At 41.5% G+C, this 14,743-nt stretch overlaps 1 protein-coding gene across 2 annotated transcripts in view; it reads right to left on the bottom strand.

The window, feature by feature from the left end:
• LOC124796309 (DNA mismatch repair protein Mlh3-like) overlaps positions 1-14,743 on the bottom strand; it is a 177,787-nt gene that overhangs the window by 98,146 nt on the left and 64,898 nt on the right. The window lies entirely within an intron of this gene.

Raw genomic sequence — 14,743 nt, 5'->3', positions numbered from 1 at the left:
AGTGCAACCACTGCTTGGAACCCACAACAATGCAATCCCAGTCCACGTCTCAAGCTGTGAGAACTGCCATCATTCATGAATCAGACTATAGTACCGGACTGCTGAGGTCACAGCGTCTGACCCCCTCCCCAAGCCAGTCATCCACTTTGACAAACAAGGTTGGTCTTCTCATCCTCTGGGCCACACTTCTGATGAACTTCATAATTATCTTGTCTTGCGCCATCATCTCTCAGTCTTAGATGGGGATCATCCTCCTCTCAAAGGACAACACATCTCCCAGGGTGATCAACCCAGGAGTTTGCATCAAGAGGTCTTACAGATGTTGCAAGAGGGTCTCTAGGCTGTTTCCCACACCAAAGTCTTGGCTCACAGACATGTGTACTGGCGCAGCATTGACCTGGAGCTGCAGATTTTGTTTGCTATGTCTACCCAGTGCGCCAGTTACCAGGCAGGGGCTTCATTCTCCCCATGGCCTCCAGCAACACGGCCCTGAGAATGCATCAACGTCAATTTTGTGGGTCTGTTACTGAATGTATTTCAGCTGACTGTCACTGACACGTTTTTGCATTTTCCATATGTGGTCCGTGCTCCTCTGCCGCTACCAGAGTTACTATTTAGACTCTTTCAAAAAAATTTCTGTGGAAGGTCTCCTGGGTACTCTAATTTCTGACAACAGACCACAGTTCCTGTACCAGGCATTTCATGATTTCTGTGCGCGGTCAGTCATTCATCATGTTCACTCCTCTCCTTTTTACTTCCAGTGTAATGGGGAGGCCAAGCACATGGTTCACACCTGTAAGGCCCAGATGAAAAAATATCTGCAGAACTTTCCCACCAAGGAGGTGTTACTGTTTTTTCTAACATTTCACTGCTGAACTGCTCTACGGGTGCCAGCCTTGGACACTGCTCCAGTTCCTCCACCTGGGTGCTCACCTGCTGTCTTGTTCCACTGTACCAGGCTTTTTTCCAGGAACCGCAATCTGGGCACATGGTTTTGGTCAGTGCCCTCACTGGTTACCAGCAAACATCATGCGTCAGAACAGCTACCGGATCTACACTTTCCAGATGGGATACTGGGAGGTCCGGTGCAATATAATAAGCTCAGAGTCTGGGTTGGCACCCATCCACCCATTTTCAAAAAAATGGTTCAAATGGCTCTGAGCACTATGGGACTTAACATCTGTGGTCATCAGCCCCTAGAACTTAGAACTACTTAAACCTAACTAACCTACGGACATCACACACATCCACGCCCAAGGCAGGATTCGAACCTGTGACCGTAGCAGTCGCGCAGTTCCGGACTGAGCGCCTAGAACCGCTAGACCACCGCGGCCGGCCCACCCATTTTGGCCACACCACCGCCTTCGCCAGTGACCAAGTTGCTGTGTGCTGCATATCTGTCAGTGTTCCAGCCTCCATTCTGCCTGTGTCACCACCAGCCAGTGAGTTGATAATGTCACAGTCTCCAGCAGCAGTTCCAGTTGTCCTCCAGCCAGTGGACATACCGCTCACTGGTTCTATGTCCCCTGTGTGGTCTCAGCCTGCAGTGGAGTCACCTCCACCTTCCCGGATGCACATGAAAGTGCATGATAACAAAAGTAAAACCATTCCAGGAGACATGGGCCCACAAACAAACTGTTAGTGAGATAATTGCAAATGTGCAGTTATTAACCACCATTGATTTCAATATCAAATAGTGTGCTAATTAGAATAAATGTATTTCAAGTCAGCTTTTTGCTAAATAAATTTTCTATGAGTGCTTGGCAGAACATACCAGCATAGTAAATTGGAATCACTTCGCTAATATTCCGTTATTTTGCCAAGAACCAGCATTCAGTTTCTTAGTCAACCAACAGGTAACAACTGAATGTTGCAAACACAGATAAAGTGGCATGCAGTTTACACAGATTTTAGTTAGACAGAAGATACAAAAACTGATAACATGTTGTTGTTGTTGTTGTTGTTGTTGTTGTTGTTGTGGTCTTCAGTCCTGAGACTGGTTTGATGCAGCTCTCCATGTTACTCTATCCTGTGCAAGCTTCTACATCTCCCAGTACCTACTGCAGCCTACATCCTTCTGAATCTGCTTAGTGTATTCATCTCTTGGTCTCCCTCTACAATTTTTACCCTCCATACTGCCCTCCAGTACTAAACTGGTGATCCCTTGATGCCTCAGAACATGTCCTATCAACCGATCCCTTCTTCTAGTCAAGTTGTGCCACAAACTCCTCTTCTCTCCAATTCTATTCAATACTTCCTCATTAGTTATGTGATATAACCATCTAACCTTCAGCATTCTTCTGTAGCACCACATTTCGAAAGCTTCTATTCTCTTCTTCTCTAAACTATTTATTGTCCACGTTTCACTTCCATACAGGGCCAAACTCCATACAAATACTTTCAGAAGCAACTTCTGACACTTAAATCTATACCCGATGTTAACAAATTTCTCTTCTTCAGAAACACTTTACTTGCCATTGCCAGTCTACATTTTATATCTTCTCTACTTCGACCATCATCAGTTATTTTGCTCCCCAAATAGCAAAACTCCTTTACTACTTTAAGTGTCTCATTTCCTAATCTAATTCCCTCAACGTCACCCGATTTAATTCGACTACATTCCATTATCCTCGTTTTGCTTTTGTTGATGTTCATCTTATACCCTCCTTTCAAGACTCTGTCCATTCCATTCAACTGCTCTTCCAAGTCCTTTGCTGTCTCTGACAGAATTACAATGTCATCGGCGAACCTCAAAGTTTTTATTTCTTCTCCATGGATTTTAATACCTACTCCAAACTTTTCTTTTGTTTCCTTTACTGCTTGCTCAATATACAGATTGAATAGCATCGGGGAGAGGCTACAACCCTGTCTTACTCCCTTCCCAACCACTGCTTCCCTTTCATGTCCCTTGACTCTTATAACTGCCATCTGCTTTCTGTACAAATTGTAAATAGCCTTTCACTCCTGGTATTTTACCCCTGCCACCTTCAGAATTTGAAAGAGAGTATTCCAATCAACATCGTCAAAAGCTTTCTCTAAGTCTACAATGCTAGAAACATAGGTTTGCCTTTCCTTAATCTTTCTTCTAAGATAAGTTGTAGGGTCAGTATTGCCTCGCGTGTTCCAACATTTCTACAGAATCCAAACTGATGTTCCCCGAGGTCGGCTTTTACCAGTTTTTCTGTTTGTCTGTAAAGAATTCATGTTAGTATTTTGCAGCCGTGACTTATTAAACTGATAGGTCGGTAATTTTCACATCTGTCAACACCTGCTTTCTTTGGGATTGGAATTATTATATTCTTCCTGAAGTCTGAGGGTATTTTACCTGTCTCATACATCTTGCTCACCAGATGGTAGAGTTTTGTCAGGACTGGCTCTCCCAAGGCCGTCAGTAGTTCTAATGGAATGTTGTCTACCCCTGGGGTCTTGTTTCGACTCAGATCTTTCAGTGCTCTGTCAAACTCTTCGCGCAGTATCGTATCTTCCATTTCATCTTCATCTGCGTCCTCTTCCATTTCCATAATATTGTCCTCAAGTACATTATCCTTGTATAGGCCCTCTATATACTCCCTCCACCTTTCTGCTTTCCCTTCTTTGCTTAGAACTGGGTTTCCATCTGAGCTCTTGATATTCATACAAGTGGTTCTCTGTTCTCCAAAGGTCTCTTTAATTTTCCTGTAGGCAGTATCTATCTTACCCCTAGTGAGATAACCCTCTACATCCTTACATTTGTCCTCTGGCCATCCCTGCTTAGCCATTTTGCACTTCCTGTCGATCTTGTTTTTGAGACGTTTGTATTCCTTTTTGCCTGCTTCATTTACTGCTTTTTTATATTTTCTCCTTTCATCAATTAAATTCAGGATTTCCTCTGTTACGCAAGGATTTCTACTAGCCCTGGTCTTTTTACCTACTAGGTCCTCTGCTGCCTTCACTACTTCATCTCTCAAAGCTACCCATTCTTCTTCTACTGTATTTCTTTCCCCCATTCCTGTCAATTGTTCCCTTATGCTCTCCCTGAAACTCTCTACAACCTCTGGTTCTTTCAGTTTATCCAGGTCCCATCTCCTTAAATTCCCACCTTTTTGCAGTTTCTTCAGTTTTAATCTACAGTTCATAACCAATAGATTGTGATCAGAGTCCACATCTGCCCCTGGAAAAGTCTTACAATTTAAAACCTGGTTCCTAAATCTCTGTCTTACCATTATGTAATCTATCTGAAACCTGTCAGTATCTCCAGGCTTCTTCCATGTATACAACCTTCTTTTATGATTCTTGAACCAAGTGTTAGCTATGATTAAGTTATGCTCTGTGCAAAATTTTATCAGGTGGCTTCCTCTTTCATTTCTTAGCCCCAATCCATATTCACCTACTATGTTTCCTTCTCTCCCTTTTCCTACTACCGAATTCCAGTCACCCATGACTATTAAATTTTCGTCTCCCTTCACTATCTGAATAATTTCTTTTATTTCATCATACATTTCTTCAATTACTTCGTCATCTGCAGAGCTAGTTGGCATATAAACTTGTACTACTGTAGTAGGCATAGGCTTTGTGTCTATCTTGGCCACAATAATGCGTTCACTATGCTGTTTGTAGTAGCTTACCTGCACTCCTATTTTGTTATTCATTATTAAACCGACTCCTGCATTACCCCTATTTGATTTTGTATTTATAACCCTGTATTCACCTGACCAGAAGTCTTGTTCCAGCTGCCACCGAACTTCACTAATTCTCACTATATCTAACTTTAACCTATCCATTTCCCTTTTTAAATTTTCTAACCTACCTGCCTGATTAAGGAATCTGACATTCCATGCTCCGATCCATAGAATGCCAGTTTTCTTTCTCCTGATAACGACGTCCTCTTGAGTAGTCCCCGCCCAGAGATCCGAATGGGGGACTATTTTACCTCCGGAATATTTTACCCAAGAGGACACCATCATTGTTTAATCATACAGTAAAGCTGCATGCCCTTGGGAAAAATTAAGGCCGTAGTTTCCCCTTGGTTTCAACTGTTCGCAGCAAGGCTGTTTTGGTTAGTGTTACAAGGCCAGATCAGTCAATCATCCAGACTGTTGCCCCTGAAACTACTGAAAAGGCTGCTGCCCCTCTTCAGGAACCATACGTTTGTCTGGCCTCTCAACAGATACCCCTCCGTTGTGGTTGCACCTACTACGGTACAGCTATCTGTATTGCTGAGGCACGCAAGCCTCCCCACCAACGACAAGGTCCATAGTTCTTGGGGGGACTGATAACATATAGAGTATTTACAAAGGAAAGTATTAGATTTTTAAGTCACACAGCTATAATTTTATACTTGTGTGCCTGTAGCTCTCCCTCCAGCTTGTCACTCCAAGCAGCTGCTTGAGTTGTTTGTGCCTCAAACCAGCTCTGGACATGTGGTAGTAATTGAATAAACACTGATAGCTGTGAACTATGTGAAGATTTTTGTGGACTACCTGCATCTCGTCTAGCTTGATGTCTTCCCCAATAGTGATGGCATCAGGATCACTGTCCACCTCACAAGACCAGCACTGCTACAGTGTGTTATAGTGATTGCACACTGAGTTTAGGCCACCAAATATAGCTGATCAGAACCAAATGGAATACACCTAGGATGCTATTGGACACCAGCTCCACACACACAGACCACCAGCCCATAATTTAATAGGGATCATGTGAACTGTGGATACACACACTTTCAAGAACCTGTAACCTCCCTCTCACTTATCGACCTTAATGACAGTGAAAAATTAAACCGCGTGTACCTAATGGAAATTTGGCAAAAGCAATCGTCACCGAAGATAATCTGTCGGTAAAGAGGGAGGAAAGGGTTACATCTAAATGAAAGGAAAAATGCAAATGAAACTGGTGGAAATTAATTTTGAAAAGGGGTAAAGTTAATAAGAAAGTAAATGTGTGGCCGTTACGTTAACAATTAACTAGCGGTAATTAAATATTTGAGATTCGGGGGAAATTACGGTCGCCAGTCCTATGGACAATTACTATAGTAACTGAAAAAGAAAGGTTATTACACATATAATTAGCACTAGAAGCGTGGCAACTGAAGGTTGACACGTGTAGTGTGAAAACTGAAAGTTTGTCAGAAGTAATAAATTTTGCTACACTCTGACTTAATTTAGCAAAAGAATTAATAAAACCGGAAAATCGAAAGTTAATTTAGTGACTGAAGTTAATAGTGAGCTTTCTTTCTGAAGCACATCGAAATTCAGTAAAATACGGTTAGTCTTGGACTACCTCAACAATCATTTCAAAAGCTACTTGAATCTACGCAATTTAGAAATAAGAGATTTAACTTGAATTAAATGATTCTGAACAATTAACAATAGTAAAATTTAGCACATACCAAGCTGAGCTGCAGTCACAGGTAAGCTAAAATATGGTAACAAAACTCGCACTCTTAATTTGTGCTTGTGTAATCTAAATATTGTAGCCAGCTATGAATGCCTTAACTGAAACTTGAAATTAAAGCAGTGAAATCAAATTATATTACTTTAATGCTGGCGTTTGAATTTCAACGACACTCGGGTTCATTTCGGAAAAAGAAGGGACCCTGCTTGGCAATGCAATTGGGACAATGAGCAACAAAGGTTCATGCTAAGTTGCTGTAATTTTGTGAGGCAAATGGAACAATTTTAAAAGCTGAGGTCTGCCATACAGTTCTAAAACTTTACGTGCTACCAGTCTTCCTTGTTGGTTGATTGAAGGTTTGAAGTCGTCGATCGAGGAGGTGGCAGCAGTCACTCATTGTCGGCCGTCGCTGTTGCAGAAGCTGGCGCGCCTTCTTCTCGACACGGTCTCCAGCCGAAACGGGCTCTTGATGTGTGCCAGCTAACACTTCCCGTCCGCGACACCATGTCAGAAGCTATCATCGCAAGTCGAGCACAATTACATGCTACCAAACCTCGAAAGCGCGGCAACTCGCGGGAGCTTCACACAACACACCTGCTCCACTCGCTACTCCAGGCAGACTCTGCCTCTGCCCGCACTCCACGCAACAGAGTTAACACTACCAAAGATCCTAAACACTTTGGTTCTCCACACGACCTATCGATGTATTCGTTCGATAGCATAGTTTTCCCCAGGCCAGACCCAGCGTATAAATACAAATAATATTCACAAAACAAACCAACATAAATGCATAAATATATAGATACAAACAGTAAAACAATTACAATATATAAAGACACAGAAATGTCATATCTTCAGGTAACAAAATAAGGAAAAAAATTTGCAGTGCAATAGATGGAAATAGGAGGATATGCATTTCCGACGTTACACGTGCCCCACACTGTCTGAGGATGTTTGTGTAACCTAAATAGACTCAGAAAATGTCTCAAAAAGGAAAAAAAGAACAGCGGACATGCATATGCACAAAACATCAAGAAAAATTAGCATTCGTCTAATTAAACATAAATTAATTTTTAGACCATAATAATTGAGTGGAGACACTCCTAATCTTATTCCACTCTGTCATCTTACACAAAAGAAAACAGGTTGACAACATATTAAAATTGATAGAAAACATAGAAAATGGTTCAGCTATTCAAAAAATCAAAATTCCTAACAGTATCAGGAAATGGAATACTATTTACAAAATTAATCAGAGTACATGGTCATAAAAAACAGTTATATCAAAATACGCAAATTAATAATTAATTACATGGAATACAAATTTTATATAACCTTTTCATAATTAATATTCTCGTCATGAGAGTCCACTTAACGCTAAACAAGAAAATAATATACAACAGATTGACAAAAACATAAATATTGGCAGCAGAATTCTTTCACATCAGCTGTCCGGGAAGAAAAACAATTCCGCCTTCCGTACTCGCAAGTGGAAAGAATGCCGACAGCGGCACATGAACCGACAGCGGCTCTGCCTCGCCAGTATTGTTGCGCCCGCCTGTGCGGCACACTTGATCTCACTCACCTGTGTAACGGCATTTCCAAAACGTCCGTTTCACTGAATTCTTTCGGACAAACTCACTCCTGAGTAATCTCAAGGAGTCCATTAATACTATCACAGTGGATAACTCAACACTGTCCATCATCACACACACGTACTAGCCTGAAACTTAAAACAGCGTCTACGTACATCGGCAATGACTAGTGAAACACACAGTTAAATCTTACACTCTATATTTACATACTGTACAAATTACCCATTCTGTGGTATTAATCAATCTTAGGTTGGTACAATTTCAAGTCTACAATGTTCCGTATGCCTAATAGTTTTCCAGAGCTTGGATACTCTGAACAAGAAGCATTTGTGTGAGGTATACCAATGACTTTATATGGTCCATTATAAACAAACTTAAATTTAGAGATTTCATTGTCTATCTCGCGCCATTCCTCATGAGCTTTTACACGCACTAGGTCTCCGATTGCAAACCTAGCAAAACGCGCTTTAGCGTCATGACAACGTATGCGAGCATCGGCTTTTAGGTTCATTACTTCTTGCAAACGATCTTTTTTCACACCAATACTAATGTCAATCCGTGGAGGGAATTTGATTATCTCTTCCAATTCACTTTCTACACTTTTGTCAATGCCGAAATTCCTCACGTTACGGCAGTTCAAATTCATTCCTACGTCAATGTCATCCGGCCAGTTAACAATGTGTATAGGCTGGTATTGCCTATGCACACCGTCTCCTGCCTCGTCAAAACCAACTACCATTGTTTTATCTAGTGACATACATGTCAAAGTTTTGCTTTCGCAGTTAATCACTGCACGGTACTTTAATAGCCAATCCAACCCGATAATTACTTCCATAGTTAAGTCTGGCACGACGACAAACTCTTGTTCAAATCGTGCCCCACATATCTCGAAGTGGACAAAAATCTGTTTTGTGACCGGTTTACTGGCCTTCCCAGTAGCACCGATAATTTTCACTCCTGTTACTGGCATAACTACGATGCCAGGTCTGTCTTTCAGTAACTGAAATATTTTTCCAGATACAGCACTCAATTCTGCACAGGTGTCAATCAACACGTTTAGTTGTAGGCCGTGCATATTAACAGACACTACTATCTGTCTACACTTGTCCTCGACTGTTTCTTTATTTTCCCACAGTAAATCCTCATCTACATCCAGGTCACTCCAGAAAAAACCATCTGGCTTTGATCCTAAATCCGGCTTATCTGGCGGCTTTTTCAGCCTCTGTTCACATACAGTTTTAATTTCAACACGTTTGTCCTGAGGCTTAGTCTGTAGCTTCGCCTCCAATACGGAAACCTTTTCCTGTAACTCATCAACTAGCGAGTGTTGCTTTGGTATCAATTCACTAATTGTCACCTTTGTTGATTCCTCTTTGGTCAGATTGATCTCATCTGCCAGTCTACCTGGAGGAATGTGCCCAGTAGTATCTGCAATTACTTCCTCTGGATCTGCGCAACCCACACTGCTATCGTCTGACCGTATAATGTCAGCTCTAACCTCATACACGCTGTAATCTATGTGCTTTTCTACCAATCGTGTCCGGCTATCACTAAAATTTTTGTAATCTTTCTCCTTAATACTCTCGCAATGTTTAAACTGGAGGTTTGCATTGGATGGGTCGGCTACTTCTACCACTACGACTTTCGGCAAGGTCTGCCGGTTAGGGCCAGAACTTTCCGTTACTACTTCAACATCTAACTCCTGCAGGACGAAACACGACGAATCTTGCTCGTGCTCCCCATTAACATCAACTGTTTCTGGTAAAGTCTGCCGGTTAGGGCCAGAACTTTCTATCACTTCACAAACACTATCTTCCAGCGGGAAGAGACGCGGCAAATCCTGCCCACGCTCCTTGTAAACACTTCTCCCGCACAGGCCCCCATAATCTCTTAGTTCGTCGTATAAGCGACCGAACTGCCTTAACCAGACTTCATCCCTCTCTGCATCCCCTCGCTCGATGACGGACGTGTTATCCGACATCTGATTTTCTGTCAACACTTGCGAATCATTCTTAAACTCAATCTCCAGTTCCGCTGTGGGTGTTACAGCTGCCACTTTATAATCGATTTCCGGAACACTACTTAGATTGTTCTCACTGACAGTGAATGTATTTTCTACTGCCGTGTCTACAGCTGATCTACTACTTGTGGGCGCACTCCTTTCTCTTAACACCGGCACACTCTCCCGCTGTTGAATACTCCATACGGAATTTTCATAACGACGACACCTGGGTTTTCTCCTGTTATTGGGCCTCCAAAATTTCTCCACGCCCGGTGGGCCCCTCACCAGCGCGGCTAATGGTTTCCCTGTCTCGTCCCAGCAGATCTGCTCCCCGGATGCTGCTGAGGCGGCTTATCGCACCCTCTGGCGTTATTACTATCCTGTGAAGCCCGTATCATGTTAGTATGATACTGGTTTCCGTCATTCCTGTTATTATTTGCATTGTACCGATTGTTATTACGGTCCGAACCATTATTGTTATTGCTGCCATGGTTGTGGTATGCATTATTCCCATGGTTATTGTTGTTGTGGTTGCTGTGGTACCCAATGTGGTTACCACGGCCTCTACCACTATCGCGATTATTGCGTCAATTGTCCTCGCCCTCAACTCTTTCCAGGAAATCATTGATTGTCCTGTAATTGCTTCCTATGTAATGTTTTGTATCATCTGGAAGCTTCCTGTAGAGTTCCCAGACTATTTCGGATTCCATGCGGCGATCACGCAAATATTCCAACTTGCGGATCCAACCCTCACAAAACTCCTTCATCGAGCCACGCGAATGCGCATCGAAAGGCCTCGATACGACAAATTCACGCCAGACACTTTGTTGTTTTTGCTCTGACCAGTATTCAACCAGAAACAAATTTTTAAACTCGTCAATAGTCAGGTTCGTAATGTTGAGGTTTAAGCCCCAACGCTTGGCATCACCAGCCAACACGTCAATAACGGCATTAATTTTTCTCTCATTAGTCCATGATCTGGGTAAAACTCTTTCACAATTTTTAATGAAATCCGTCGCTTGTATACCGCCTTTTTTCAAGGGGTCAAACCGCTCCTCTTTCGTCAACAATTCCGAACTATGTGCACATATTGATATTGGCACATAGCTCTGTTTTTTGTCAAGTTTCTTTTCTAATTCCAAAATTCTCGTAATTACTTGGTAAGTGGTTGTTGCAAGTGTTTCCACTTCCCTCTTTTTCTCTTCACAGGTATTAGCCTGCTTCCTCACTTTAGTATCTACTTCGGACACTAAAGCCTTTAAAGTTTCCACCTTCTTTTCATCTTCTTTTTTCACTAATTGAATTTGTTCCGTAACCTTATTCTCGATGATCGGAGCAACTGCTTCTCCTACACTTTTCTCGATTCTGCTAATTTCGGGATAAAAACGAGTATTTATGCTCGCAATTTCCGCCTGAACGCCTATCATTTCCTGTTTAAGATTACCGATTTCGGTATTAATTACAACAATATCGTCTTTGATTTTATCAACTTTTGTGTTAACAACTTCAACATTGTTGTTAACAACATTAATAGCTTTGTTCTGATTGTCTAGCTTCCTGTCAATTTTTTCAGACTGAGTTTCTTGCTTGGCAGACAGAGCTTTAATTTCTGCCGATTGACTCTTGATTTCATTAATCAAAACATTCAATAAATCAGTTAAATTCCCGGAACATACCGGTTTTACTTCCGTAGCGGCTTCCTCTTTAATTGTTCCCCCGTACTCGTCATCAAGGGATTCAGATTTGATTTTCACTTCCGATTCCGAAACATTTTCTAAAGATTGGAATTCCATTTCTGCTCTTTGTTGCGTTTCGGCAGTCGCGTCTTTCACGCTAGCCGCCTGCCCCTGAACAATGGGTACCGCGGTGCGCGTTTCCCACTGTTCGACCAATTGTTCCATATCCAAGTCTACCAAATTTTGGTAATTGTTGCCTTCACTCATTTTAATAATTTTCAATATAAATGCCAAATCTCAAATCTAATTAGGATTCCTCATACTAATATTCTCGCTGACGTATTGACCATTTTGTAACCAGTATTTTGTTACGAGATTTGCACAATGCTAAATTCGTGTCCAGAACAACCTCAAATCCGAAGGTTTTCCTGTCACCAGGTCGCCATGTGTAACCTCCCCCTCACTTATCGACCTTAATGACAGTGAAAAATTAAACCGCGTGTACCTAATGGAAATTTGGCAAAAGCAATCGTCACCGAAGATAATCTGTCGGTAAAGAGGGAGGAAAGGGTTACATCTAAATGAAAGGAAAAATGCAAATGAAACTGGTGGAAATTAATTTTGAAAAGGGGTAAAGTTAATAAGAAAGTAAATGTGTGGCCGTTACGTTAACAATTAACTAGCGGTAATTAAATATTTGAGATTCGGGGGAAATTACGGTCGCCAGTCCTATGGACAATTACTATAGTAACTGAAAAAGAAAGGTTATTACACATATAATTAGCACTAGAAGCGTGGCAACTGAAGGTTGACACGTGTAGTGTGAAAACTGAAAGTTTGTCAGAAGTAATAAATTTTGCTACACTCTGACTTAATTTAGCAAAAGAATTAATAAAACCGGAAAATCGAAAGTTAATTTAGTGACTGAAGTTAATAGTGAGCTTTCTTTCTGAAGCACATCGAAATTCAGTAAAATACGGTTAGTCTTGGACTACCTCAACAATCATTTCAAAAGCTACTTGAATCTACGCAATTTAGAAATAAGATTTTTAACTTGAATTAAATGATTCTGAACAATTAACAATAGTAAAATTTAGCACATACCAAGCTGAGCTGCAGTCACAGGTAAGCTAAAATATGGTAACAAAACTCGCACTCTTAATTTGTGCTTGTGTAATCTAAATATTGTAGCCAGCTATGAATGCCTTAACTGAAACTTGAAATTAAAGCAGTGAAATCAAATTATATTACTTTAATGCTGGCGTTTGAATTTCAACGACACTCGGGTTCATTTCGGAAAAAGAAGGGACCCTGCTTGGCAATGCAATTGGGACAATGAGCAACAAAGGTTCATGCTAAGTTGCTGTAATTTTGTGAGGCAAATGGAACAATTTTAAAAGCTGAGGTCTGCCATACAGTTCTAAAACTTTACGTGCTACCAGTCTTCCTTGTTGGTTGATTGAAGGTTTGAAGTCGTCGATCGAGGAGGTGGCAGCAGTCACTCATTGTCGGCCGTCGCTGTTGCAGAAGCTGGCGCGCCTTCTTCTCGACACGGTCTCCAGCCGAAACGGGCTCTTGATGTGTGCCAGCTAACACTTCCCGTCCGCGACACCATGTCAGAAACTATCATCGCAAGTCGAGCACAATTACATGCTACCAAACCTCGAAAGCGCGGCAACTCGCGGGAGCTTCACACAACACACCTGCTCCACTCGCTACTCCAGGCAGACTCTGCCTCTGCCCGCACTCCACGCAACAGAGTTAACACTACCAAAGATCCTAAACACTTTGGTTCTCCACACGACCTATCGATGTATTCGTTCGATAGCATAGTTTTCCCCAGGCCAGACCCAGCGTATAAATACAAATAATATTCACAAAACAAACCAACATAAATGCATAAATATATAGATACAAACAGTAAAACAATTACAATATATAAAGACACAGAAATGTCATATCTTCAGGTAACAAAATAAGGAAAAAAATTTGCAGTGCAATAGATGGAAATAGGAGGATATGCATTCCCGGCGTTACAAACCTACCAAGGACTTGTCAAATCCATATCACATGCAACTGCTACTTTATTGCATTTTACATGACTCAACAAGCTATTGGGTTAGTGCATAAGTGCATAGCATTTTTCCATAGTTTTAATAAACACAGTAGATGGAAATAAGAGAGACTTCAGTCATCAATAATATATTCTCCTTCATAATTTACAACAGTCTGCCAACTCTGAGGAAACCTTTTGGTTCCACAACTGTAGAAATCATGCAGTTTTGAGGCAAAGAACTCATCAAGCCATGTTTGGATTGCATTTTCACCTGGAAAGGAAGTTCCGTGAAGGTTGTTTGATATAGAGTGAAGACAGTGGAAATCTGAGGGTGCAAGCTCAGGTGAATAAGGTGGGTGTGCAACGCTTCCCAACCTAACACTTGTACACTGTTTCCAGTCAGCCCAGCAGAATGTGGGTGGCTCTTATTGTGTAGTAGCATCATTACACACAGTCTTCCTTGTTGTTGCTCTTGGATTGCATCTGTAAGACACCTCAGCTGTTGTCAATAAACATCAGCAGTGGTGGTTACACTTCAGAGAAGCAATTCATACCACACTGCACCATCACTGTTCCAACACAAATATAACATTACCTCTTATGGATGCACACAGCTCTTTGTAAGGGGAATTGCTGCTTTGTTTGGGTTCAACCATTCCTTTCTTTTCCTTATGTTAGCATATAAAGTCACCATTTCTTGTCACCAGCAACAATACAGGATATGAATAATTGGTGTTGTTCACAACCCAATTGATGGGCAAACAGAGACACTCATATGGCCACCAGCTGATTTTTTGTGATTTTGACAGAGCATGTGGTACCTATACATCAAATTTTTAAACCATCCTCATTGCTTGCATATGTTGCATGATGGTGGAATGACCACAGTTCATCCCAGTTGGCAGATCTAAGTACACTAATGTGGATTATTGTTGATTAATGTGTAGGTCTTCCTGAATGAGGGAGTCATTAATGTCAAAACGATCATCCCTAAAATGAGTAAACCACTTTCTTGGCACGCTCTGTCCAATGGCATTATCCC

The sequence above is a fragment of the Schistocerca piceifrons genome, chromosome 4 (genome assembly GCF_021461385.2).
Source record: "Schistocerca piceifrons isolate TAMUIC-IGC-003096 chromosome 4, iqSchPice1.1, whole genome shotgun sequence".
In the NCBI taxonomy this organism is placed as follows: Eukaryota; Metazoa; Arthropoda; class Insecta; order Orthoptera; family Acrididae; genus Schistocerca; species Schistocerca piceifrons.
The sequence above is the reverse complement of the archived record's forward strand: the minus strand, read 5'-3'. Positions and strand labels throughout refer to the sequence as shown.